This window comes from Squalius cephalus (genome assembly GCF_949319135.1).
Source record: "Squalius cephalus genome assembly, chromosome: 6".
NCBI lineage: Eukaryota > Metazoa > Chordata > Actinopteri > Cypriniformes > Leuciscidae > Squalius > Squalius cephalus.
Window position 1 is genome coordinate 5,244,347 of NC_137127.1, and position 27,923 is coordinate 5,272,269.

The following is a 27,923-nucleotide window of genomic DNA, read 5'->3' on the forward strand; positions in this document are numbered from 1 at the left end:
ATGGCCAATAATATATGATGAAGCATTTCATTTGCTCTAATAAAGTGTTCCCTGCATTTTCTTTTCCACCAAGTAAGCACAAAAGCCCATAATGACTGTAATTGCGCAGGCAGAGCTGAGGCTTGGAGCAGCTGAGGATACTCACAAGTAATAGTGTGCCCTTTCTCCCGCGGCCAAAGTGGACACTTCAGTAATCCCGAGACTCAATAATCCTTGCAGACCGGGGGGGTCGAGAACGTGGAAACGGAGGATGAGGATGTGTTTCTGGGATTGTCAGGGGTTCTGAGAGGCAGCGGCTGGCATCCAGACCACGTGGGCAGTCACGTCCTCAGCAGCGCCTGTGGAGACAAGAGGGGTCATCTGTGAGAGAGAGAATGGCTCATTCTCATCCTCGGACAAAGACGGGCATTGAGAGTCAGGGGAAGAGGGGAGGGCAGGGTTGGAGTAGGCGTCATTCATTACTGGAGATTATTTATGGTGGGAAATATGGATAAATATAAATGTGGACTGTAGGTTGTGTGTTCAAGTCAAGTCAAGTCACCTTCATTTATGTAGCGCTTTTAACAATATGAATTGTTTCAAAGCAGCTTTACAGTGATAATAGGAAATTACAGTAACAGAGATTGTTTTGGCTTTACAGCAGCTCTAGGATAAAGTTATTGTCCAGCTAAAGTTAGTTTTGATTGATTGATTCACTTCCGTTGTGAAGATCATTAGTTATTAACCAAGGGGCCGTTGACACGACACCGTTCTAACAGAAAACCCTCAACGCGCGTGTTCACACTGCACCCGAACCGATTTGTAATTCAAATCTGAATCTGATTGCAGGTGATGTTCAGGCAGTGTTATCAATACCAGGATGTACTCACGGAGGCTATATTTCATACAGGAACGTACATATATATGTAGGCCTAACATTTATATATATATATATATATATATATATATATATATATATATATATATATATATATATATATATATATATATATATATATAATTATTGAATGATTTTAGTAAAGATTTTGCTTTTATTTCTTAATATGAACATCTTACATTTGCAAAGTCCATTGCAAACCTGTTTTTTTTTTTTTTACTTCTGCCACACATTAAAAAAAAAGTTGTTGTAGCCAGAAGTTTTCTTCAACCTTCAGAAAGAGTTTTTTACCCACACTTAAATCGTTTTGACACACGCCTGCATTATAAATAGAGTTTCCTCTAAAACCAGCTTCAAGGGAACCAAGTTTTGATTTAAATTTTTTCCGCCTCCTGTTGCCTGTACTCTTTGTTGGAGGCCGAATCCCTGCTAAAGTCTGAGATCTTATTTGATGCTGTCCATTTATATCCATTATTGATGAAGGCGAGAATGAATCCTGTGTCAGTTAAGAAAGTTATGCATCTGGCCTTGAGCTGTATATCGATTCAGTGTAATAGGCAAAATCACACATCTACCCACTGATCAAAAGAGATTGGGTGGAATGAATTTCTTTGAACAGGTTATTGACAGGACCACAACAGAGGCGTACAAGTTATCACCACGATCCATTCTAATAATGGAACTTAAAACAAATTGGGTTTAGTAGATAAAGCTAATACTTCAAGTCCTTTTTTTTTTATGTTTTCAAAAACCTTATAAAAATTTGATGTTGTGTTTGATGTTGTGTTGTATGCATGCTCCTGACATGAAGTCTGTTTAAAAATGATTACACTTCATATAACACCTTCATTAGGCCAAATTCTTACAGTATATAGCAGTGGTTCTTAACCTTTTGACTCCAAGGCCACCCATTGTACACATCAACATTTAAAGGGTCCCAATTTTAATAATGTAGGCTAAATAAAAATATAATTTCAGGATTCAGCCAAATGTTCTTCAGGCTTCCCTCAGGAATTTCAGGAATATACTTGGCTTTCTAGTTGTTTGCTATTTACTGGGTTAAGAAAAACAAAAAAATGTAAAAATGTTTTTACTCATATATAAAATAAAATAGTAAAATAGTTTTCAGACCAGCACACCCATGGGCGCAAATGCATTTGCTATTTAAACAACGTGGCGCAGGATGTGAAAATGATAACTGCGTCAGGCTGAAACTAGCAAAAAACACTTGTGGACAAAAACAGGACAACATTTTAAACAATGCATTTACATGGCTTTCTAATTGTTTGCAATTCACTGGGTTAAGAAACTCAAAAATTATTTTTTTTAAAGCCTCTTCAGAAAGTCTATTCAGAAAATTTCAATTCATATGGATTAGTTTTACGATCTTTTTATGAACTTTTTGAAGCGTCAAAGTTCTAGTTGTGTAGCTGTCAATGGAGGGACAGAAAGCTCTCAGATTTCATCAAAAATATATTCATTCGTGTTCTGAAGATGAACGAAAGTCTTACGGGTTTGGAATGAGATAAGGGTGATTAAATGGTGACAGAATTTCTTTTTTGGGTGAACTATCTAAAAGACTGCAAGTACATATGAAGTGTGCCATTTGGGGCAGGGCCATAGGCTTCATATAGGGCAGGCAATCCCAGAATGCACTGTGACAAGCTAAAAAAAAAAAAGGCAAATTAACAAACTATAAATATACAGAAATATCTAGAGTTTGACAAATAAAATCACTCTAAATGTAATGTGAATGTACGGAAAATTGAGAAGTTTATTTAGCAGCTCATCCCAGAGGACTGTTAAACAAGTGTCCTGAGAATCACTTCATGTGCACTCATGTGCTGACAGTGAGAGATGTACAGCTGGATGTGACCTGTGACGGATGAGGGGATTAGTATTGATCAAGTGTGCAAGCCCACAGACACGGGGGATGAATCAACAGTCCATTGCTTTCTATTGCAGTGTATTCATACTCCACCCTGCAGTCAGCGCCACTTACCACATCAGCCGTGCCATAAATCCGGTGGGAAAGGGGCTTGACATGGTGTTTGGCAGCAAGAAATGTCAACCTTAATATCTCAATGACGCTCTGTGGCTCTTGGACCACTGCACACATCTGCATGTGGGAAATGTACAGGTCTTATACAGTCAGTTTGTCTCCATGGAAACTATAGCTATGGCTAGTATGGAGGGAATCCATAAAGTCTGGGGAGAGGGAAAGAAAGATACTTTGGGGGATTTTATCAGGCTAAATGTCAGTGTATGATTAACATTAATATTTGAAATGTTGCAGTTAAATACTGCATATCCAGTCTGTCATTCATGTTCCATAACATTGGGTCAGTTAACTGGCGATGGTTCCCTCAAACATTTCTGTCGACAGAGTCGTTGCGAATGCTGATGTCAAAATTGCATGTTGCACATGTTTAACAATGTAGGCGGAAAATGCAAGAACGCAGTACAGACAAAAGACCGTCTGCTGAATGTTTGATGCGCACGGTAAACTGATGCTGTCGATAATGGCTGGGTCCGGTTTTGCGAGAAGACATCTGTCATTTACTGGAAAATTGGTGGGTTTTGTAAAGAAAGAATTCATCCCCTGTCTTAGTCTCACGTTATGATTAATTCAGGCAAACCCACACGAAGTAAATGCTTCTTTATTCTGTAGTCAGTAGCCCACATCAATAATTCACTTCTTGGCAAGTTCTGAACTTCTCTCTATAAAGTTTTAGAAGTGACTATAGGAAAAAATTAAAAATAAATGTGTGAAACTCGTGCCTTAAAACCTCACACTGATACGTCAGGCTTTGTAACTAATCACTCAGTGTGCTATAGAAATATTTTTAAATATAATTTTGTATTATATTAAAGGTTTAAATATAATTTAACTAAATGTAAACAAATATTAACTTTATTTATTTTTTAACAAATGCATTAAATTGATCAAAAGTGACAGTAAAGATATTTATAATGATACAAAAGATTTCTATTTCAAATAAATGCTGTTCTTTTCATCAACTTCCTAATAATCAAATAATCCTGACTTTTTAAAAATCATTAAGGATTCCACAACAATATATATTTGTGGATAATAATAAGAATAATAATATGTATTTTTTAAGCAGCAAATCAGCATATTAGAATGATTTCTGAAGGATCATGTGACTCTGAAGACTGGAGTAATGATGCTGAAAATTCAGCTTTGATCACATGAATAAATTACATTTTAAAATAATATTAAAAAAGGAAAAAGTTATTTAAAATTGTAATAGTATTTCACAATATTGCTTTATTTTTACTGTATTTTTGATCAAGTAAATGCAACCTTACATATATTATATTATATTAGGACTTATAACAGCAAAAGCTGGTGGTGATGATTCAAGGCTGTAAAGTATCTGCGAGGTACGCTGTCAGTTGTGTACAAGCAATAATGAGGACAAGAAATAATGTCATGTCTGCCTGCATATATAAAAACTATTCAGGAATGAGAAAAAAAAAGTTACAAATAATTTCAAAGAGAGCTTTATCATGCCTATTTTTCTGCATTTCTTTCATAAGTATTTCTGAACAAGTTGTAATATCTGTGAATAATAACTGATACTCATCATTTAATATGATTTTCGGATGTCTTTGTTAGTTAAGCTTGTGTTCAATTAATAGGAATGAAAGTAGCACAGCTAGCAAGGACTCGGTGGTTGAATAGCATAGAACTGTTTTAAATTAGTTTCCAGTTCAATCAATGCATTCTCTAATGCTTTATTTCCGACCTCCTCCTTCCACGGGTTCAGTTGAATCTAAGCCGATAGCAGTGTTCTTCACAAAGCTATAAAACAGTGGAATGAAGTGGACAACTACTCAAACGTACTCTTAAGGGACCCATGTTGCTCACTGAAGTATATATTGTTTTGAGATTATATCTGATTGCTCAGAGGCCGAGGAGCCTTCACCTTATGAACAGTATGAAATTGAAATGTGGTAGACGTGTGATTGAATACTTATTGTTGTATGCCTGAGCAAGAATCCTTCGATAACTTCACCACCAGATTCAAGAGGTCCGACTTGTAATACAAATGCTAAAATGTCTCTGTCACAGCAGCGTCTTGTGTTCTCTCCGCTGCACATGACCTAACCCACAGCTAGGGGGCATGTTTAGGGTTAAATTCTTCTGCCCAGAACTGAAACTTTCTCTTCGCTTCCTTTGAAGGAAACCCCCTTTGAAAAGTCCTGAGGGAAAAAGAGAGGTCCGCTAAAGCCTGCCGGCTGGAAGCGTGCTGATAACAGCTCTATCTGGATATAAGCAGTATCCTTGGTCAGGTTCTGGCACACCTGCATCTAAACTGCACTCACTCATCTGGCTTTCCACAGGAATGGCTCATAGAACAGGTGCATTCGTCCTGTCTAAACACATGAGCCGATCCATGCGGGATAGCCAGGTGATGAAGGTGGATGAGAAAAGCAGGTTATCACCCAAACCTTCTCAAGGACATTTAGAAGGACAAATCTGATCTAAGCTTATGTCTAGAAATTACTGCAAAGCCTCACAACTGAAGGTGACCTTTTTGCTAAAGATTAAGCTTTATTAATGCACCATATACCAACCACCATTTATTAAAAAAGAAAAACACACACAAGAGGGGGAGTAAATTCATTTTTGGGGTTAACTGTTTGGGAGAACTTTTATCTCCTTTTATTTCTTCAAAATGCCTTAAAATAATTCAGTTTAAAAGAGAAATGTTGACATATAGCGAGTCATCTAACAGATGAATATGCATGGTTTGAGGATTTATCTTATCGGAAAATACATTTTTAGTATTATTGATCTACTATTATAGTTTTTGTTAATATTGTAAATTAGATATTTTTTATATTAGCTGTTTTCATTTAAAAAAAAATTGTTGTAATTTTGTAGTGTTTGTACTTTTTAATCAGTTTTTTTATGTCTGTATAGTTTTTTATTAAGTTTTAGTAATGAGTTTTTGTTTATTTTATTTTAGATATTTAGTACTTCAACTTAAACTAAATGACAATGAGATGTGTTGCCTTTATTTATTGTTATTATTTTATTTATATTTTATTTTATTTTATATTTATTTCAAAAAGGCTATTTAGATTTTGTATGGTTTTAGTTTTATTTAACTATAAAAAAACCTGAAAAGGAGCATATGAGATTACTGGTGTCTTTTTTCAGGAGAAACATCTCAGTTTGATCTCCAACACTGTCTAGAAGAAACAATTGAAACAATTTCAGGTGTGATTTTTCTTTCCTATACATTCTGTCTTGCCGTTTTCTATTTTTGGAAGGATAATAGTGTCAAGCATTTTCTTAAGGCACTGTTTAAAGTAACATCCTTCACAGTCAACTGCAGCCCTTCCTCACAAAGAAACGCACATCAGAGAGAGATATCGTCCTAGTCAGCGCAACAGACATGAAGAGTCCAGACCTCTTCTGCATTCCTAGCTGTCGCTCAGCTCTCCTAGCCACTTTAATAGCAGCAAGAATTCAATTAATCCCAGGAAAAGGGGAGCATGGGTTCATTTTCTGCCCTGGCTGAAGTTGCTTACAGCATCTCTGTTTACCCCGTCTCTCTCCTTGTGTTCTGCCCCGGGCTCTGCACTGCCTGAATACTGAAAAATACAGAACTAGAAAAATTGGTCCAGGTTGGTTTATGCTGTTAGAGCAAACCAGTAACCAGCATCCCATGATGCAAAACCAATCCAATGCTGGATTTTACGTGCCCAATCTCAGAAGTTCCCAAAACAGTGCTGGTGCCCTGCTTGGATTAAAGTTTTAATGAGGGACAACTGAGAAGAGCCTAGTAGAAAATTATGTAAAAATACCTGAACACAGTTAGGGCACAAAATATATCCACATTATTCCTACGCCCCATGACTCTTTGCGCGAATTATGGGTGTAACTTCTGTTAAGCTGTAAACAATCAGTGAAAGACTAGCTCTATGGACGCAGTAATATATATTTTTAAACTGTGTACAATGACATTACATTATTCTACTCATCCTTCAACCATTTAACATTAAAAGTACATTTAAAAGTTTCAACAGACCATGAATAACCCCAAAAGCGTGAATCTTTCCACAGCAAAATCAGACGGTTAAATATCACTGTGGTAATCTGTATTATATAACATACGTTGCCTTAATAATAATAATAAAAACATTTATTTACTTTAGCATTGCGTGATACTATTTCAAAGTGATTTCAGTCATTTTGACAGATAATAAATTGTATTTACCTGTGAAAACAAACCTGAAAAGAGACGTGAGGATTTGAGGAGAAAAAAAGAGAGATTCTTTGTGCATTCCAGTGAATTATTAATGGCATATATCATAAATTAAATCGGGAGAACGGACCACAAATGTGCAGTATATGTTGACCTTTTTCATATTACAGCGGAATGCAAAAGGAAAAAAGAAAATAATCATGAGGAAAAGAATGCAGTGACTGAAAAGAGCTCTTGCCATAGATATTCTTGTTATAACATGTTACGTTATTCTCATGTCATTCCTAAATAAAACATGAAAGAAAACTGATGGCTCATTGAGTCAACCTGACGGATAAGCTTTATTTGTAGGACAATCTTATGATTTGAAATGATTCGTTTCAGTCTTTTTGAATGGAAGATCCCAAAACCGGAAAGTGCCACCCATAATTCAAAACGCAGTAAGCTCGTCAGGAATAAGGTGGAAAAGCTAATGCATGAAACAGAATTGGGTTTGCTGCATCCCTCAGTTATGAAGTACTTCATACTTTAAACTTTTAAAAATAGTCGGGATTTGCACATACAAACAAACTCAGAGCAGAAAATAGATAAGGGCGGTTATTCCACCCACTCATGAACACCTACTCACCTCTCTCCCACTGAACATGCTCTAGATATTCCACAAATGGAATGAAAGTTGTCTCTTGTGTACTAACTTGACACCCTTTAATGTTATGTAGCGGAATATTGTCAAGTATATTCATTTATATAGTACCAGGTTAATGTATTTAAGTGTTGTTTTAATACATATATATATTTATTTAAATGCACCTGCCCAGATTTTTGTACATGCATATTTATATGTATGTTGTATGTGTGTGTATGAACGGTTTGTATATATTCACAAGTATCTTTATGATTCTTGCATAAAATAATCTAGTCATGCATTTTACAGAATTAATTTTAATGTGAAAGGGCAATATCATTTATAATTTTTTTTATAGGCCTACTGTATATTGCACTTTATATTTAGCTGACCTTTAGCAAATTAATTAGATTAGAATTACCCTTATTCTGTTTTGTTTTTAAAAAAAATCTTTTGTTTTTTCACAAAAAAATATTTGGTGTTGATCCATAGTGTATAAAATTTAGCACACAATCGGCGGGAATGAGTAAAATAATGCGCAATCCCATGCCAAAATTGAAGCCCTGTAACACCAACAATATTCATCCGGAGCAAATGAAACGAGTGAGTGAGAGGAGGCGGGTTTGTGTGTCATTCTCTGTTGGAGAGATGAGAGAACGAGAAAGCGCAGCTTCAGATATTTCAGTATCGACATGTATCGAAAAATCTGCATTTTTGACAACACTATTGCACTCAGTTTATTATTTTAGATGCCTTATTAAAAGACTACAATTGAAAAATGTATTTTATATCAAATTCAACCAGCCAAAGTGGCTAGTAAGAGTGACTGCGTTATGGTTGGATTTGGCGGGTCATCTTTATTGAAGTTTTTGTTTCGAGCATATTTCTAATTTTTTTCACAAAAATGTACCTTCAGTATACCATCAAATCAGTAGAGAGAATCACAGAATCGGTAGTTAATGTTCTATGAAGAGCAAAACGATTCCATGTACAGTGTCACTCTCTGTCAGTCATGAATTAAACACAAATTCAATGTAACATAGGGAAAATATGACATGGCCTCATGTATTTACAGATTACTCATTCATTGTGGTTATAAGGTGATGTCCTGCAAATAAGAACTACTATTGGAGCAGTCAGGCAGACAATGAGAAATTCCATTTGCATGCTCCAGCAATTGAATTGAATGAGGATGGAAATTGCGTGTGGCTCCCCGAGCGACCTGACTGGATGGTTAAAGAGGTGGTGTTCATTCTGCAGGGAGCGAAAATCACTTTGCCTGCCACTGTCTGCATGTCAGTGTAATTACAACCACATAGGGACAAGGGGAGGACCGTGATACCCAGTTGATTATGGCCTTAATAATATGCTGGAAATGAGAAGCTTTTCGCTGGGTCTCTTGTGTGTCCGAACTGGAGCGGTAATGTTTTATATATTTTTGCATTTGTCTTGTGAGCTGGATTTGGAGCTCTGCATACTGATTTCAAGACTGCAGATCCACAAAAATCAAGAAACAAATAATTTGTTTGGCTAATTCACAACACTAATTTTGGCTTGAAATATGCACTCGAAGGCTCAGAAATTGATCCGACTCCAAAATCGCACCTGTGGAAATTCAGTTTCTCTCCAATTCCACTCATTCCTTCTCACTCTCTCAAAATGTCAATGCATTTTTCAAGCTGCCTATCCTGCCATCTTCCAAAAGAGGCATCTGGGGGCCAATCGCATTCAGCCACAGTTCTCCTCTCTTCTGCGCTGCCAAGCTTTTTGCTGAAATTACCGCCAAGAGTTTTGTCACTCCATAGCCACTGGATGAGTGGCAGCTCTCTACAACTCAAGCAAAGCCCACATGATCAGACACCAACAAGTTTGCGTGTGCGAGAGAGATAAAGCCAGAGTGAGAGAGGAGGAGAAGGCACATCTCGTCTCATGTTTAACGCTAAATGAGATTGCCTGCATCTGCTCCCTGAAGAACCCTAGGAAATAAGACCGTCCCTGTCACTTTGTTCTTTTCTTGTCGCCTCTGTGATGCTCCACTTCTGCAGTCTGCAGAGAGGCGCTTTCTGACAGCCGAGAAGGTTTCACTTTTGTGCCATTGGGCACTTCCATAATTGTCTATGTTTGAAACCAGCACCACTACATTGTGCGAGTCGCTGCTTTGTGCATTATATTCTCCCAACCTAAGAAAATGTGGCTCTGATCTTTACAAGACACCCATCCGTCAGGGCACTTCATGTTCTGAAGTCTGAAATGAAAGCAGTTGTCTCTCCTGAGAGATGTTACCAAGTGTTTCAGTCACGTTAACTAGGTTATATTACACTGCTAAAGGCGATCTTTCTCTTTCTTTATGTGATCATGAATTCATGTTTACTCTCCCACATGTTTATTTTACAGATGTACTCGCATCCACCAAAGTCTTTCTTTATTCAGATTTCACATCAGGTCCATGCTGTTTGACTGTGTGAAAGTGCTAAGATTAGTCTGTGGGATGGCAAGAAAAATGGTGTAATTCTCCTTACAGAATTGCAAAAGTATAAATAATGAAACAAATTCAGGTTTGGAGTAGGGCTGCACAATCGAAATTATCTAATATGCATCTCAACGGCTTGCAATAACTGGAGTCATGAACAAAAGACGAAGAGAAAATCGCCCGCTGCTCTTGGCTGAATAACTTTTGTAGCTTTAATAAGAATCAGTATATATTTAATTCATACAGTGAAAACCAAGCAGTGTTTTATTTTTACATTTGATTATTCAATTTCTGTTGTTAAATAACCCTAATGTAGGATAACCTGAACCCCTAAACCCTGTGGTTTACACTGATGTTAAAATAACACTTCGTACGCTACAATAAAACACTGATGTTCGCTTTCAGAAGTTGTGGGGATGTTTTCTTGTCACAAAAAGAATTTGAAACACGTATGTTGGTTATAAAATTGAAATATATTTTAAAGATAATTTAAGTTTATTTTACACACTTTAAGCATTATCGAATATCGCATTATTTAATGAGTTATCGCATATCGCATTTTTCTTCAATATCGTGCAGCCCTAGTTTGGATGTCTATAATACCTGTAGAAAGCTAACCCTTATCATTCCCATTCATCTCAATGGTAGTTGGCTGTATTAAAATATGTAAACTTATTACAGAGATGACTGACAGGACGATGGCGGACGACTTGGTGCACAACAGATCCTGAGCATCATCTCGTAAAATGTGTGGCCAGTACTGCCGAATTAGAAAACGAAAGTAAAAAGCGAGCGCGTATTCAAAAGCGTTTTTAATACCCCGCATATTGATAGCGGCTCCCTGATGCCTGCAATATATATATCTAATACCTCAGGTGTTATCGGTAATACTGGTGTTGTCACAAGTTTATTTACTGGTGTGAAAATTTCTTCATGACATCTCTAGAGAAAAGAGTATTATGTCCGAATATTCACAATATTCATAAAACAGTGCACGGATTACCTACTACTGGCAAGACTCTGGAGTGCATGTCCATTGGACTCTTTACCATCCCATGAAGCCATGGGAGAGAATTTGTGAATGGCAATGAAGTGATGCAACTGTGGTCACATGACAGTATCAACATGGCGGATGTTATAAGTCCAGATAGTTTTGTGTAGGTGACGGCAAAAGGTCTGGACTCTTTCATTGGCTAATTGGCTTTTCAAAGGTATCTGTCTGACATGTAAAGCAACCAATCACAGTTTGTCTTGTTTAGGGCCGTTAAAATGTAACGTCGATGTCCCTACAATAACAGACTGGCATGTAAAAACATTGAACGTATTTTAAAGAGTCTATGCCGCTAACTTTACATACTTCACATCACTGAAAATCCAGCGTTTAGTTGATCCTGATAAGCGCTCATTGTCACAGTTGTAAACATGGCAGCTTTCTTCTTCCATGAGGGGGTTTGGCATCACGGCGGCTTTGTTTCTAGGCAGAACTAGGGGTGGGAATCTCTAGGCACCTCACGATTCGATTTGATTACGATTCAGAGGGCTGCGATGCGATACTAAAACGATTATCGATGCATCTTTTTTTTGTGTGTGTGACTACTTGGTACTCTTAAAGCAAAGTATTTATAATGACCCATAAAGAATTTACTTCCAATATATTTTATTAATAAAACAAATGGAAGTGATTTGGCAAGTAAACTGTAAGGTTACATTTGCCAGCATATGTCCCAACATTGCAAAGAACCAACAGGAAAAGAAATGTGTGCCTTTACTAGCAGCGTACTTGTAGTAAATGAATACAAACTTCAACATGTTCTGAATCTCTAACATAAAATAATAGACTTCTATCCAACATTCTCCTGTTATGTGCAATGAGCAATATAATCCTTCAGACAAAAAAAGAAAAACCCAAAAAACATTTTGCTTTAGCAAAATCACAAACAGCTTTCAAACGAAATAATATAGAATGATGTACCAGCAGCTCTCATGCAAACATAATGCTTGTGGACGTACGCATATTCTGAATAATTAGTAACATACAAAGCTGCTCTTATACACAAATAAATAATAAAGAGTCTAAGACTTATGACTTGAAATTGTTGCTGTATACCACAATCAAAAAAAGTAAATGAACATCTGCAGAGAGCACAGTCAAAATGTAACTTTTGTGACTGGCATTGCACTGATACACACTGTGACTGTGGAGGGCAGTATAACGTACGTACAACAGATCGGTTTACAGCATATTGATGTGAAAACTAAACAATACAGAAAGCAGCTCTCATACAAAAATACAAAATAGTCCACAATGAAATGATGCCTATTTTCCATACGTTAGCTTTTAACGAAGAGGGTACCGTTCCGCGCTTCAGAGTTCAGCCTTTTGCGTTCCGTCAATATAACGTTGTTAGAAAGAAAAAAAATTAGAAAATCTTTTTTTGACATTTGTGAATCGATTCAGAATCGTCCACGTCCGCATCGCGATGCATCTAAGAGTCGTTTTTTCCCCCCCACCCCTAGGCAGAACGTTAAAGAACGCAACACACACGTCTCCTGCTAATCCTGTAGAATTCAGCCAATCAGATGACGACTTTGAAGTGTTTCCAGTTAAGTGTGGCATATGCATCAGCATTCAGCCAGGAGTCCGTGAGCGTGACGTCTGAGGCTGAGACTAACGTCCGGATTACATTTATACTATAGAACTTGTGTGATATATACTTACATATACTTATGTATCTGCCGCAAAGTAATTATTTTTTCGATCGCAGCCTGTGATTTGAAATCCTGTTAGCTAAATGCTATTTCAGTTGGATTAGCTTTGTAAGTTAGTTCCTGCTGGTAGATGTGGTGACAAAAAGCATTTTTCTCCAGTAGAGAGACATTAAAATAGCCAAATATGAAACTACAAACAGTGTACTTGTAGTTGTCTGCATGTTGGGATAGAAGGCGGCATTTTATAATTGAAAACTTCACACACTTCACCTTTAGATGACATTTTTTGGAACATTTTTGCTGTTTGAATCAGACTCTGATTATCAGCTCAGACAAGGCCGCCTACAGAATGACTTTTTTTTTTTTTTTTACATCCCTCCCAGGGACTCTTCCACACATCTTGCCTGGCCTGTGTGTAACGCACAGACAGATCTAACATGCACTCAACTTAAAAATATGAGCATTTCTTTCATGCTAACAATCAATTTGTCTACTTTTATTAAGGTCCAAAAGTTTTTTTTTTAAATCTTGTCTGATTTGTTGTTTAAATAAATTATATATTTTATATAATTTAACCCTTTAAGTGTCACCCCCCTTTTTTTAAATATACATGAAAATGCACATTTCGACTTTAAATGGTTGTAATTAAAGAATGCTTTGGAGTATAGACGTAAAATTGGTCTTGTTTTAAAGAAGACATTTGGCAGATTTTTGTTGAAGTGAAATCAATTAAGAAAGTGAAAAAAAAAAAAGTTATAGAAGTTTGAGTTTATGAAAATGTACAATGTAAAAAATTTTATTATTCATATTTTATATAAAATATATATTTTTAAAACCTGGCCGACTCTAAAACTGCTAGAAAATCAAAGCCAAAAATCTGAATGAGTTGTGTTTCAAATTTTAGGTTGATATCTCAAAAAATGAGCTTTCAGTGAGATTTTGTTTGGGCGCAGTACCAAACATTTACACTAGGCGACAACCAGACTCCATTACTGCCCATATAAGGGCGCCTTCATTTCCATATGCGTTATTAAAAACATTTTAATATATTTTTTTCTAAAATAATTGAATGGATTATTTTCTTTTGAACTCTTGACATGAAAACAAACTGAGGTTTCAACCATTCTTTCATGATTTTTCATGTTCATTGCTATTTCAAAATAAAGGTCTGAACACGCCTTAGGAATATGAAAATATTCTTGTTGCTAATTGATAAATTACAGCTCCTCTCAAATTTATTTTGGAAATCATTCACCAAATATGAAAACTAGAGTTTGTAAGCTTTCAAATGATATATAGTTTGTCAAGATTAGTTTATGTTTATTATAGGATATTACTGTTTTAAATATGTAATGATTTTGGGCCCACCGGTGGGCCGGTGACACTTAAATACATTTTATGATAATACATATTTAATTAAAAAAGATGATATCATCAAAAAAGTTGTATTATTATAATTCATTATTTAGCCTAAATTCATCTCGGTAAAATGGTTGGTAAAATGTCTATTTTTAAATCTTATGTGCAATTACAAACATTTTATAATATTACAATATATACATCTTGTTATAAAAATAAATGTGATTTTCAAATGATCAAAAAGTTTATTATTTTTAATATGAGAATTTCTTAGTAGTTGTTGGTATTTCACCCTTTTGCGTTAAATAATATTTTTAAAAATTAAATAAAACAGACGTTTTATAATACAGTATTTATAATACAGTGTTTTATGTATTATAACAATATATTTTGATGCTTTAAATTCACTACATCTAGCAAAGTTGGATGGCAATGTTTCATCTCACCTCGCAAGACAGAAATACACTTGCACGTATGGAAGGTCAACTGACATTTTTCTGCAGTCTTGTTAGATTGAAGGAAACACTGAGGAGATACAGTAGCTCAGCCGTGGATGCAGAGCGGCAGCATCTTACATTTTATCTGCATTGACATGGATTCATGGGTGTGTGGAGGCGGCGGTGAGGGCCTGACAGATTTTCACTGAATGTGAATTGATGTTTACTTTTTCACGAGCGAATGAAGCAGGCCTTTACACTGTGAATGCCTCAAAGATCCTGTAATCCTACAGCAGGCTTGCTGGCTTTGGTGAATTCAGGCTACAATTAACACAGTGTGATTAAAAAAGCACACCGGGGAGCCTCCGCAAACAAAGCTGAACTTGCCACCGAGGCAATAATTTCGCACCGATTATTTATTCCTTTCTGCACCCTGAGCGCTTAGGAGAAAATCAATAACATATGCAAACATCCCGACCAAACACCAATCGCAAATCACTGGCTGTAAAATAAACACAGCGCAAAGACAAACAGAGAAATGAGTTTTGGTCACCGATGCAGCCTGTAGGTGTTTCTCTCACAAAAATCAAGCATCCATGTGAAAAGCAAAAATAAATCAGAATATTGACTGTTCAAGGTGCCCCGGGTTGCTTAAAGATATCTTTTGGTTTGTTAACAACATCTTTCTCTTTCATATTGGGATTTTTGAATGGCTTACAGCAACATATGAAAATGTTAGCTTACTAACTTGTATTTTTCGTATACTATGTATATATTTTGTACAGTATATTATTCTTTTTACAAGGCTACTTTCAAAATAAACCTATATTGTGAATGTTGAGTTACCCTGTGACAGATTTAATGTTTAGATAGCTTCATGTACTCAGTTAGACTTGTATTTTTGGTAAAACAGAAGGTGTTCTTCCCATCAATGCATTCTGTAATATAAGTAATATTCTCAGGATTTGCCTACGAGAATATGGGGGGAGTGCAGATTATTTCTGTTAGTGAATGCTCTTTTAATCTCCTAAAGAGACAAGGCGCTTACAGAGGCATGGTCAGCATCCAGGTCTTCATGCCAATTGAACTAGCATTAAGAAATACTGCTACTGTGAGCTTGTAAATGAACCCAACAAGGCTTGAGATGAGCTGCTCTCTCCTTCAAACTGAGCATCTTGACCATTGTGATGATGGAAAGTGTCCTGAAATATACCATAAAAATATAAAGACCTCCATAAAGATCTGTCCGCTATTAGTTAAATGCAGTTCAGCCGAGGGTATTTTCAGATACTGACAGCGAGACAGTCAAGCACCCCGATTTAATAAAGGCATCTACTGAAAACTCTTTCTATTTTATTCACAGCTGTCTATAAAATTAGCTCCATCGCTGCATTTACCTGCTCGAAATGTGAGACCCAAATTGCTTCGACACAAGGCTGCACAGTCTCAGTCTCAACCGCATCTGCCATACTCTCAGCAAAATCGTGTAAGTGGCAATTTGGGCCTTATTGAACTGAGCTAAAAGCAGGGTAAGCTATTTGTCATGCTGTATACGCAGCCCCAGACAGCATTTCTGGGCTTAGGGTGGCTGTTTTATGAACTAGTATAGAGGAATAAATGGATCAGACTCTGTGGTTGCTTATTGTGGTTGAAGATTCTCATTCTGTGTCACTCTATGACACGGCCGGTTTATTTAACCTCAGGTTCTCTGTTTATTAACAAAGAACTCTAAATTAGAGGTTAAACTAGCTTTCAAGAGGTAAAGACAAACTGTATGTTAGAGAATATAGGTCGGCATAGGGAAAACCCTGACGAACTTCCGGCAAATTTGAGATTTGCTCTGCAAAATCGAGCCCATTCAAGCCCATTTCCAATTTTTCCAAATCGAGGCACCAATCACAAACTTTGAGGCGGGCTTTACACGATGACGATAGCTATCGCGTCTGTTTTAAGCGATTTGAACGTTTCCTTTTTGTTAAAAACCGAGCAAAGAACAACACTGTTTTTCCATCGCTCTGCATACGTCATCTCCTTCATCGCTCTGATTGGTTTTAGGTCTATCCAGTTGCGCCCAGAGGCATTTAGCGACATCCGTTGGTGACTCCCCCTTTGAATGAACCTTCCCCAGACCCACTCTCAGTTACAACTGAGTGTCAACCCGGCTACAATAATAGAATACTTTTACAAAATCAATAGTATTACATAATCAGGTCTCTAAAAAGGTATACATATTATCCTTCAAAAGTTGATAAAGGTGTCTTATGCTCACCAAGGCTGCATTTATTTGACAAGATAATTTTACTGACTCCTTATCACAGTTTGGTTCGCTATCTTTGTGGGGACTCCCCATAGGCGTAATGGTTTTTATACTGTACAAACTGTATATTCTGTCCACTTATACTAACCCGACCCCTAAACCAGCCCATCACACAAAACTCTCTGCATTTTTACATTTTCAAAAAAACTCATTCTGAATGATTTATAAGCTTGTTTCCTCATGGGGACCTCAATTTATGTCCCCACAGTGACACGAGTCCCCATGAGTCAGTGTGCATTCAGGTTGAAGTCCACTGGGATAGAAAAACAAACACACACACACACACACTCACACACACATGCATGTGGTCAAGCCATTGATAGTGTTGCCAAACCAAGTGACTCTAATGGCCACTGTTGGAAAAATGCATTTGTTACTTGGAAACATCATCAGTCCTTATTTTCTTGTCCTTAGACTTCATTATATAATTACATGTATTCAGGTTATGCTAGTTTCATATTATTATATCATATTATTTTAATTAGGTTCATGAATATTTTTTAGTAATTAATTATTAATCTGTACTGGAAAAGAAATTCTGTTTATGAACTCTGTTTATTGGAGATATACAGTGTGAAAGGACCAAGAGTTATGGCTGAACAGTTCTTGTTCCTTACCATCTGCAAATATTGTTTTATACTAATCCTTAATAATCCATAGAATATCCTTCAATGCAGATGAAATAATAGTGAGGATGTCTGTTATTTCCTTTTCAGTGAAAAGCAGATCTTTAAGAGATTCAATCATGGGATAAATCTCAAATGACTTTTTTTCTCTTGAAGATTTGCTTGAAGAGAAATAATAAGAATATAATATTAGATAACCTAAAGCATTACTGAAGATAACACATCCATGTCCTTTGCAGAATGGGGTTACGCTCTCATCTGTGCACTACACTCTAACAAGCCATTACCCAATGATCCCTCCTCCACATGAAGAATCTCTTTAAATTACATTTTTGTTGTTGAAAATCACTGGGTTCTTAAAAGATGACACTTAATATCATTCTAAATATGATTAAAATAATAAAATGTCTGCAATACCTAAAAACTTGTCTTGTCTGTTGACCTTTTCAAAATCATCTTTCTTATTGACAGTTTGTCACAAAGTTAAGCGAACAAAGATGTTTTTCTCAGGAACAGACAGGATTCTTCTGAGCAATCGGAATTAATTCATTCCGATTTATGAATCCGAAACGTAGTGTTTATGAATGCTAAATAAGGTGATCGGGTTGATGTCACACGCTCAAATCAGAATGGATTTTTTTGACGTGCACACTGCACGAATACACAGTTACCCGCTGTTTGCGCATACTATTATCCTAAATTGCTTCTATTCTTTGATTTCGGGTCCTAATTAGGAGATGACGAGCTGCTTGTATTAATCAAGCAGAGAAAACGCCCCTCCCCGCGCTCATCTGTGGATGAGAGTCCGAAACAAGGACGTTGTCCTGCTCTGAGTAGAAGGAGTTTTAGAATAACACGACAGTCATTTATGACACTTCATTCAACAACAAGAGTTTGTTTTTTGCATCGTATGTCATTACGCCATTTCTATTGCATATGAGTAGTATATTCATATTGTTTTTCAATCCGGTCCTCTCAATCGGATTACAAAATGTTTAAACCACACCTTACAATCCAAATTAAATTTGAATCGAATTTGGCCAGTTCATTCCGATCCGATTGTATTATTACGTATCACGTCAATTGGATTTATTAGTCATTTATATTATTAATAATTTATATTATTAAGGTACATGTAAACGCAGCACATGACTGAACATGTTCGTGATAATTGCTGTCAGTCTCTTCTAATATATCTCCTGAATATAGCACATAAAGTTCTTTTATCTGATAGATTCTAATGGCAAACAAATTGCTCATTGCTGTGCTAATCACACCCAAACAGGAAGTATTATCAGATTTGTAATTTTCCTGTCACTCTCGCTCGGATCATCTCTACTTATTCATTTCAGCAGCTTTTACGGCTCTTAACTCTCAGCTCAGCCTCCTGCGATCTGGATAACACACACTGCTAACCTCTTTCTGAGCTCCTCCTGCTCTAGGACACCCAAACGTAGACAGAAAACCCTGCACAACTCTCTCCAGCGGTTATATTTAGCAGGTCTCACAGACTGTACATCCACAGCTAGTCTGTTGTAATGCCTGAATCTGCTTACATGGTAAATGAGGATAAAGCCTGCGTGCCAGAACGGTGAGGATGGTGTGGCCAAGTACAGACAGAAGGTGGTAAATGGACTTTCACAGGTTTATCCACACAAGGAATATCACACTAATGGGGATGTTTTTCTGAAGTCAGGTGTCTGTAGGTTTGGATGACTAGATGAAAGCCTATTGGATTTATATTGGATTTTTTTTATTCCAAAAAACACGTTTTAGTATCCTTTCCACAAATGTGATACCTCAAGCATAGCTGCAGTTAGAAAATAAACGGCCAATAAACATCAGTGTTGGGGTAACTGTAATAAATAACTGAAATAAACACCTTTCAGGCACCAAAGTAGGGAATGTGAATTCCCCAAATTTCATTTCTGCAGTGGTACGACTGATTTATTTGAAATCTAAAGCCCCTTTTCCACTGCTGAGCTGAACGTTAAGGAATGGTTCCAGTTATATTTCCACTTGAGCTTGGTTCGGCACGGCTTGATTACAAACCGTTCTTGGCCTGGAATTCTCAGCATGGTCGTCTAATCTGAATCGTGCTGGTATAATGCGTGACACTTTTCTGTTGTCTGGCTACCAGTTTCTCTGTAGCTGTATTTGAGTGATGTAAACACAAATTAATAATAAAACTACAATATGGTTGTTCAGTATTTACATCTCATACCATCTGTAAACTCAAGCATTATCAAGGCAATGACTGACACATTTGTTTTACATTTCTAAAGAGCTCTGTTAGTTATCAGCCTCACAGTGGAAAATGAAACCATATCCATATACCGGCTGGGCCGGATTGGCATGGAATGGAACTGTTAAGAGAACAGTTTGGCCGTACAGTGGAAAAGCGGCTTAATTTAAATCTAATTATGTTTTTCTGCATCTTGGTGTGATTTTACTTGAAAAGTGATTGAGCAAGGAAGATTGAAGGTGTTATTGATCATGTTTGACACCATGAGAGAGAGAGAGAGAGAGAGAGAGAGAGAGAGAGAGAGAGAGAGAGAGAGAGAGAGAGAGAGAGAGAGAGAGAGAGAGAAGTAAGACAGGAGTAACAATTAGTCATGCGTTCATACAGAACAACGGGGGATTTTATTGGTTAATTACCTCTTCTCACTGCTTGACTGTATTTTCCTTTTTGTTAGAGGAAAATATAATTGGCCTTCAGTTAAATTTCTTCTATTTTGCATTGTTTTCTAATTTAATGCAATCTTTAAAAAATACACAAATGTAATAATCAAGCTCTATATTTGATTAATGACAATGAAATAATGTAGAATCATAAACAGTGTTGGGGGAAACACATTGCAAGTAATGTGAGTTATGTAATCAGATTACTTTTTTCAAGTAACTAGTAACGCATTACTTTTACATTTACAACAAAATATCTGAGTTACTTTTTCAAATAAGTAACGCAAGTACTTTTTCTCATGTGTTGACTGACGGCTCTCCTGTCCTGATGCAGAGAGAAATCAGGAGTGATCGCAGAGGCGTTGTGTGTGAACATGGTGATTATTGTAAATAATAGTCTAGATATTGTAGACTAAATGCGTGCATGCGTTTACTCATCTCACTTGCACAAAAACAGATTCAGTATTCCTCAATATGAATAAAAACAGTGAAATGCAAACTACAAAATGTTAAATTACACAAATACTTTATGTATTTAATCTCACTTTATTAACCAATGTCAATGTGCTTACCTTCGATGATCCAATTCAAACATACACATTTTGCAAAAATGGCTTTAGATAAATATCAAATTTGTCTTTCTTATTTTTTTTTTCCTTATATGCAATCCAGAACAGCAGCGCAGCTGAAAGGTTCATTTGAGCTGCGCCCTCGACTCCTTCAGCCTGAGGCTTATTCATTTCACTTTTGGTGTGAAAGGGCCCTTATATTTACCAAAAATATATTTTTTTTGTTATTAAAAAACAAACTAGCAAGTAAAGTAAAATAAAGTAACACAGAAGTAATGGAACCTATAAAAAGTAACTAAGCTACACAATTAGTTACTTTTTAGAGAGTAACGCAATATTGTAATGCATCAATTTATTTTTGTTTTAGATTTTCACTGTGTCATTATACATTTAACAGATGTTTTTAATTTAAAGTATTTTAATGATAATAATGAAATAATAGTTGGAATCAGGACTCGATCCCACATCAGTAATGACATACTAAGGGCATTACAATGAACCTAGAAATCTCTCCATAAATATACAGTATATACAGTTTTTTCTGGGCTAGCCTATTATTTTATTTTTAGTTTGTATTGTTTTTATAGTTTCTTTCCCTCATCAGCTTGACATCCGCTGTCAAAGCTCACTTTGCGTTTTTGTGCAGATGATTTGTTGATATGCAATGTTTCGTCACAGGACTGTCTCTTGACTGACTTGAGTGATATAATTGGTGATATTTTTTTTTTTCATCCAGACATCAATAGCTGTATTAGTATCAGTGATACTGGCCTTTATTTTGTCTCTACATTCATTTGTAGATTAACTATGAAATTATTGCATTATAAAATATATAAACTAATATAAAAATATAAGTGTTTTTAATTGTGATTAAACACAGACAAAATGTGTGATAAATCAAGTTATTTTTTTTAATCGATTGACAGCACTAATATATATAATATCCGTGGTTAGTCATGGGTCGTGTATGGCATTAAAAATGGAAAAAATGCCATTAAAAAGCATAACATTTATTTTGAAGATACCTGCAGAAACCCTGTTTTCAGTTTGTATTGTTCGAGGGCTCTTGCTCTTCTCTCTCGCCTCATTATAACAGCTGGCTCCAATAAACGTACATCTAGAAAGCGTCTAATGAAAGTCAGGGGGACATGTTGATGAAGAGGAAGATCTGTTTCCTGGGCTCTCACTGACATGCAGGTTTTTGATTAAAAGCTCGACTGCAGACTCGCGGTCTCAGGAGACGCGGTGATACTCTGTGAAGCATCTGGCTCAATTCACACCAGAACTCACACAGCAGGAGACTCCAAGAGCAATTTACACTCATTTTACATTGAGAATAAAGAGATCTTGACAAAGTAATGAGCAAATAAATCCTGTGGGCTAAACAAAACAACAACAAAAAAAAGCACCACCATATGACAGCTATATATAAGATGTTTTTTCTTTGTTTTACCAGGCGAAGCACAACAGAGCTGATTTCATGACTGGTTTCCATTTGATCAAAATAAGGACATCATTATGTTCAGATCGTGCCGTGTAGCAGCTCAACATTGGATGGTGAACTGGTACAAATACAGTATGATGTCTGATTCCTCCCATCCTGCATGTGTTCAGCACGGCAAACCACGCATGGCCGTTGCCGTGGGAACAAATCAGTATTGCCAGTGAGCAGCGCGGTGCCAAGGTCTCGACTCGGATCAGTGTGTCCCGCTCGCCCTTGCCTGGGATCTTGTCAGAGCCGGCATTGGCAGGCAGAGCACTCCCGGATCAAAATCTCATAGGCCCCGGGCCCCAGAAGAGCTGATGTGAATTGGCTTGAGTTTGTTTTTGCACAGAGCCGGACCTCTCTTTTATTGCGCTAGCTTCGGTCTGATTGACCCTCTCAATACGACTTCAGATGTCTTTGTTCAGTTCGCGTGTTTAAACTTATCAGGCTGGAGGGAGCAAGAGAGCTAATTAACTAGAAACTAAGAACTGACCCTTCACTAAAACTCCAACCCCCTTGGTTACTGTTGCTTGGACCAGCTTTATATGAAACCAATTACTTATAGTAAAATGAGCTTGTAAAGTGGTAGAAATGAAATGCATGCTATTCTTACGTGGGCTGGAATATAGTGTGATATTGTGAAGCAGTTTTGGCAGTAACCTGATTAAAACCTGTGAAAATGACTTACTTTGGTCAAAACTATCCAAACAGATATAAGATTGTTTTGGAAAGTATTTGTGATTGTATTAGAGAAGCAACAATTGAAAATAAACTCAAATATCTTCAGCTTTCAATGGAAAACATATACCGACTTTTGTTTTCTTTGATTACAAAAAATAAGAATAATTATAATTTAAAAGGTAAATTATGATAAACTCACCATGCATTTGAACAGCCTATTTTTCATTTGAACTTCATTTGAAGTTTGTAAGTATACAACATGCTAGTTTTCAACATCAATTACATGAAATAAAGGGACAGAAATGTACAAATGTTTATATTGAGAATTATTTTTGCTGACTTGCTAGACTAGCTAAATTATATGTAATTATGTGATGTGTATATATATGTTTAACATATCAATTACACACACACACATATATATATATATCATATTTTTATATATTTTTTCCAATCTTATATTTATAAGCCAATAAATTATATGTAATTATGTTATGTATTAGGGCTGTAGTCAACCGAAGAAATGCTTAGTCGACCAAAGTCCTGTCCTGCATAACGATTAGTCGACTAAAAAAAAAAGAATAATAAAAAATAAAAAAGACGCATTTTGCTTGAACATTTATTAAACAATTGTCATAGAGCATTTATAAAACATCAACGAAAAAACGTTTTTTTTTTTATTTATTTTTTTATTGACACCTGGGATCCCCCGCGAAACGGTTCTCATTCGCGCCGGCGACACACTGGCTGCTGGCGTGAGAGTCTCAGCTGCGTTGGGTGTCTGTTTTTATTTCGGCTCCCATGTTAATAGGTTGGAGTTTGCACACTGCCTGCGTGAGACACGCGTCTCAGGCGCGGCTTGAGCCACGCGGAAAACGCGTGCATGCTAGAAATAGAACCGACGCCCGAGTGTTCCAGCAACAGGAGTGTTCTCTGGCTAGAGCGCAGAACAGCGGAGTTTGTATGGACCGAAGTGCATGTCTGAGCTTGTATTGCTGCTGTTGCTTTGACATTGTGGAAAATAGAATAATAGAAACAAAATGTATTAGACTTTTTACCCGTTATTATCAATCTAAATTAATCTCGTTTTTAATTTAGGCTAACTTAATTTCGTTTTTCTTTATTTAAATTTAGTTTTTTCTTTATTTAAATTTCGTTTTTCTTTAGGCCTATTTAAATTTCGTTTTTCTTTATTTAAATTTCGTTTTTCTTTATTTAAATTTCATTTTTTCTGTATTTAAATTTCGTTTTTTTCTTTATTTAAATTTAGTTTTTCTTTATTTAAATTTCGTTTTTTCTTTATTTAAATTTCGTTTTTCTTTATTTAAATTTAGTTTTTCTTTATTTAAATTTCGTTTTTTCTTTATTTAAATTTCGTTTTTCTTTATTTAAATTTCGTTTTCTTTAGGCCTATTTAAATTTCGTTTTTCTTTATTTAAATTTCGTTTTTCTTTATTTAAATTGTGTCAGTAATCTGTTAGTCAGAAAAATATTAGACTACCTTAAAAGTATTGCTTAAGTTAACAGACTGTGTGCGTTTTATATCACTATGCAGTGTCCGTTCTCGGAGAATCTAGCCCTGCTCGCGTGAGGTGCGCCGCTTCCCGCTCACGCTGTTCTGTAGTTTACTATTAATTCTGAACGTGTCTTGTCTCGTGTGTCTGTCTATATTGCATCAAATGCACACTGCACTCCCTTGTGAAGTCGACTGGATGAACGGTTCTCGAAATAATCAAAATGCAAACGGACAGACACATAGAGATTACTACCTATATTCCTTACTGAGCGCGAAGCAGCAGTGCAGCCAGCCACAGGTGCGGTTCCCGAGTGTTCTACGTGGTGCGCTAAACTGTGGCGCTGTTACAAAATAGCCTAAATTAAAGCATTTAAAGTTGGGGATAAAAACATAGGCTAATTATATCTAGAATACAGTAATATATAACTGATTATAAAGGAATAAATATCAAGGAGTAAATCAATGAAAATTTCTTTATTGGTGAAAAAAAAAAATGCGCCTGGTCGACCAATGAGAATGTCAGTCGACCAAGACGGCATCGACCGATTAGTCGACTAAACGACTAAAGTTGACAGCCCTATTATGTATAATTACATATATATACAATACTATTTAAATATATATTTTCTTCTTCTTTTATAGTTTTTTAAATGTAATATCCGTAAAGTCAAGGGATATTTTCTAACTTTGGTTTGTAAATCATCATGTTTCACATATGTCTCCTTTGTGAAACGTGAGGATAAATGTGTTGTCTTACAATCTGCAAACAGTTTTGTACCAACTGGTTCAACCATGTGCCGAGTTACAGAAAGCCAGAGGAGATCAAAAGTACAAGAGTGATATCAGGCCTAATCTGCAGGATACAAATTTAGTCTGTTCATCTGGACTAAATCTGCACATGCTCTGAATGCGACACTTGGCATTAAGATTACATATGGCCTCCTGGAAGCCATGTTACACTTTCCCAAACGAATCTCCTGTAGAGTGTGTACAGGACAGGTGGAGCACTTTAATTGGCCATTGTTTTCAGCTAGGCTGAGGAAGACTTCTCTGTGCGTGCAAACTTCTCCCCTGGAGGACTGTGTGGTCCGCAGGGACACGAGACACAGACTGAATCAATCTGAAAAATGCCCCGTCCCACTGCAAAATGCTGAAAGACAACTTGTGCATCTTGTGCATCTTGCATTGACCTGCTCACATGTGTTTAAATGAAATCCACCCATTTTCTTTAGCTTTGCAGTATTGAGTGGTGTAAATGATTGTAAATGAGAATGTATCGCTTGCACCATTATTCTTTTCTCCCACATCTCTGTCGCCTTAGAGGTCATGATTCACCCCTGGTGCTCAGAGAGGGTGAGGGAGAAACGGCCACACACCGATCAATTACACACTCTCTAATGGATGCCTGTTCCACACAATCAACGCCAGTAATGTCCACTGCACTGATGCTTATCTAAAGGAGAAAACAGCCCCGTCTGATAAGGTGAAGGTCAGTTATAAAGTAGCCATGGTTTTCAAGATTTAATGCATCTCCAAAATATCACAAGGCCACCTTTTAAAGGAAGAACCAAGGCTGAGACATAAAACTACTTCTTTTATTTGCCTCTGAACCACACATATTACACGCATGTTTTGACGTATGGCTGTTTCTTGCAATAAATCTCAATAAATCAACTTAAATGTCTCTTGAAACAAGCTATTTTCAATATAAATGCATTTTCAATTCAATTCACATTTATTTGTATAGCACTTTTCACAATACATCATTTCAAAGCAGCTTTACAGAAAATGCATGTGTCTATATACAGTGTGTGTGTGTGTGAACAACAACAGGTGAATTCTGTCAAAACAATTTATATTGCACCTACTGTTGCAATATAAATTGAGATTGTCAAGATTGTCCGGATCCTAAATACACTCAGTAATATATATATATAATCCACTGAACTTTTTTTGTATAATTTGACAAAATTATTTACTAAATATAAAAAAAATGTGTTTATATTATAATAGTTTTAAAGATGTCATAATTCTTATTTCGATGGATTTTCATACTTTAATGGAAAGTTTTGATCTGGGACAAGAGTAAAGCAAATAAAATATAAATGTGTATAAATATAAATTATTTTTAAGTAAAAAATATAAAGTCCCCCCTAGGGACATCAAAGTGCTTGAAGTTGACCCCTTATCACCATGACATATAAATGAGGGAAAAAAATGTGTTCAGCTCATTTTATAGCTTACCATTCATGAATATTCATCTACAGCAGTGCCGTTAAGGGTAGCAAAGGAGATATGGGAAAATCAGTAAAGTCAATGTTGTAAAAGCTTGTTAACGTGTGCCTTATATGGCACATCACTCTCAGGACTAAGAGAGTGAAACAGCTCATATATAATTTGCTGATGTGGCTATGGGTCAAATGAGCAACATCACTCGTAATGACTAAAATAACCTGAATAATCAAACCTGATATGAAGCCATTTGCACATGTATTGATTTCATACTACATACTGTCAGGCGTGATGAATAAGAACTTATTTCGGTCCTATTATTTGGATACTTCCGACTTCTCGATTAATTACTCGCAATTGTTTCGATGATTCTGACAATGACTAATATGATATGATTATGAATGTTAAAACATCCTTGCATTCTCTGTATTATTGGAAAAAAAATGTATAGCTCAATTCCCTCTCCCACGCGAGAAAACACTGCTAGCTTGTTAATCCAAAATCCGAGCTACTTTTTGACTCTCAGTCACCCAAAAGTCTAAAATGAGTCATGCTTCCCGTCTCAGCCTCCCATCCAGCCCTGATTATCCTCTTAAAGTGCCCCTATTGAAGGCAGGGAGGTTTAATTGGCTATGCAAATAGTTGGCACACCAGACTCATTACCTACGAGGATCGCAGTATGCTCACGATGGGAGGATGACTAAGAAACAAATTGGCATTTTCAAGCCTCACAAGCTTTTTCTCCCTAAATACAAAGACTGTAGATAGACTGTGGTGGGAGAGAAAGAATATCAGCCATTCTCTTTGTTGCTAGACGAAGTGCTGGGTCCTTGTTTTGTTATTCCCTCTAGTCAGAGTCGGGTTTTGTAGCTCATTTAGAGTGACTGCAGTGGTGTAAAAAGCATTGGACCAATGGAAAAAGCAGGGAATCCCCATGATAACTAAAACGCTCGCTGTCTTTAACACCGAACATTAGCATGTCAATAACAGCACAGTATTCTACCAAAGACATAGGAGGATTAGTTTAGTACACCGCGAGATTGTCGATAAACCAGGTGCTTTTACCTCAGAAATCCCACTGACATGTTTTCA

The 27,923-nt window shown here is 36.4% G+C and overlaps 1 long non-coding RNA gene across 2 annotated transcripts in view; it reads left to right on the forward strand.

Moving 5' to 3' along the window:
• LOC307160126 overlaps positions 1-23,078 on the forward strand; it is a 52,440-nt gene extending 29,362 nt beyond the window's left edge. For both annotated transcript variants that reach the window (XR_013821503.1, XR_013821504.1), the window contains one exon: positions 22,373-23,078. This is a non-coding gene — a long non-coding RNA (uncharacterized lncRNA). The remainder of the gene's footprint in view (positions 1-22,372) is intronic.
• The last annotated feature ends 4,845 nt before the right edge of the window (positions 23,079-27,923 follow it).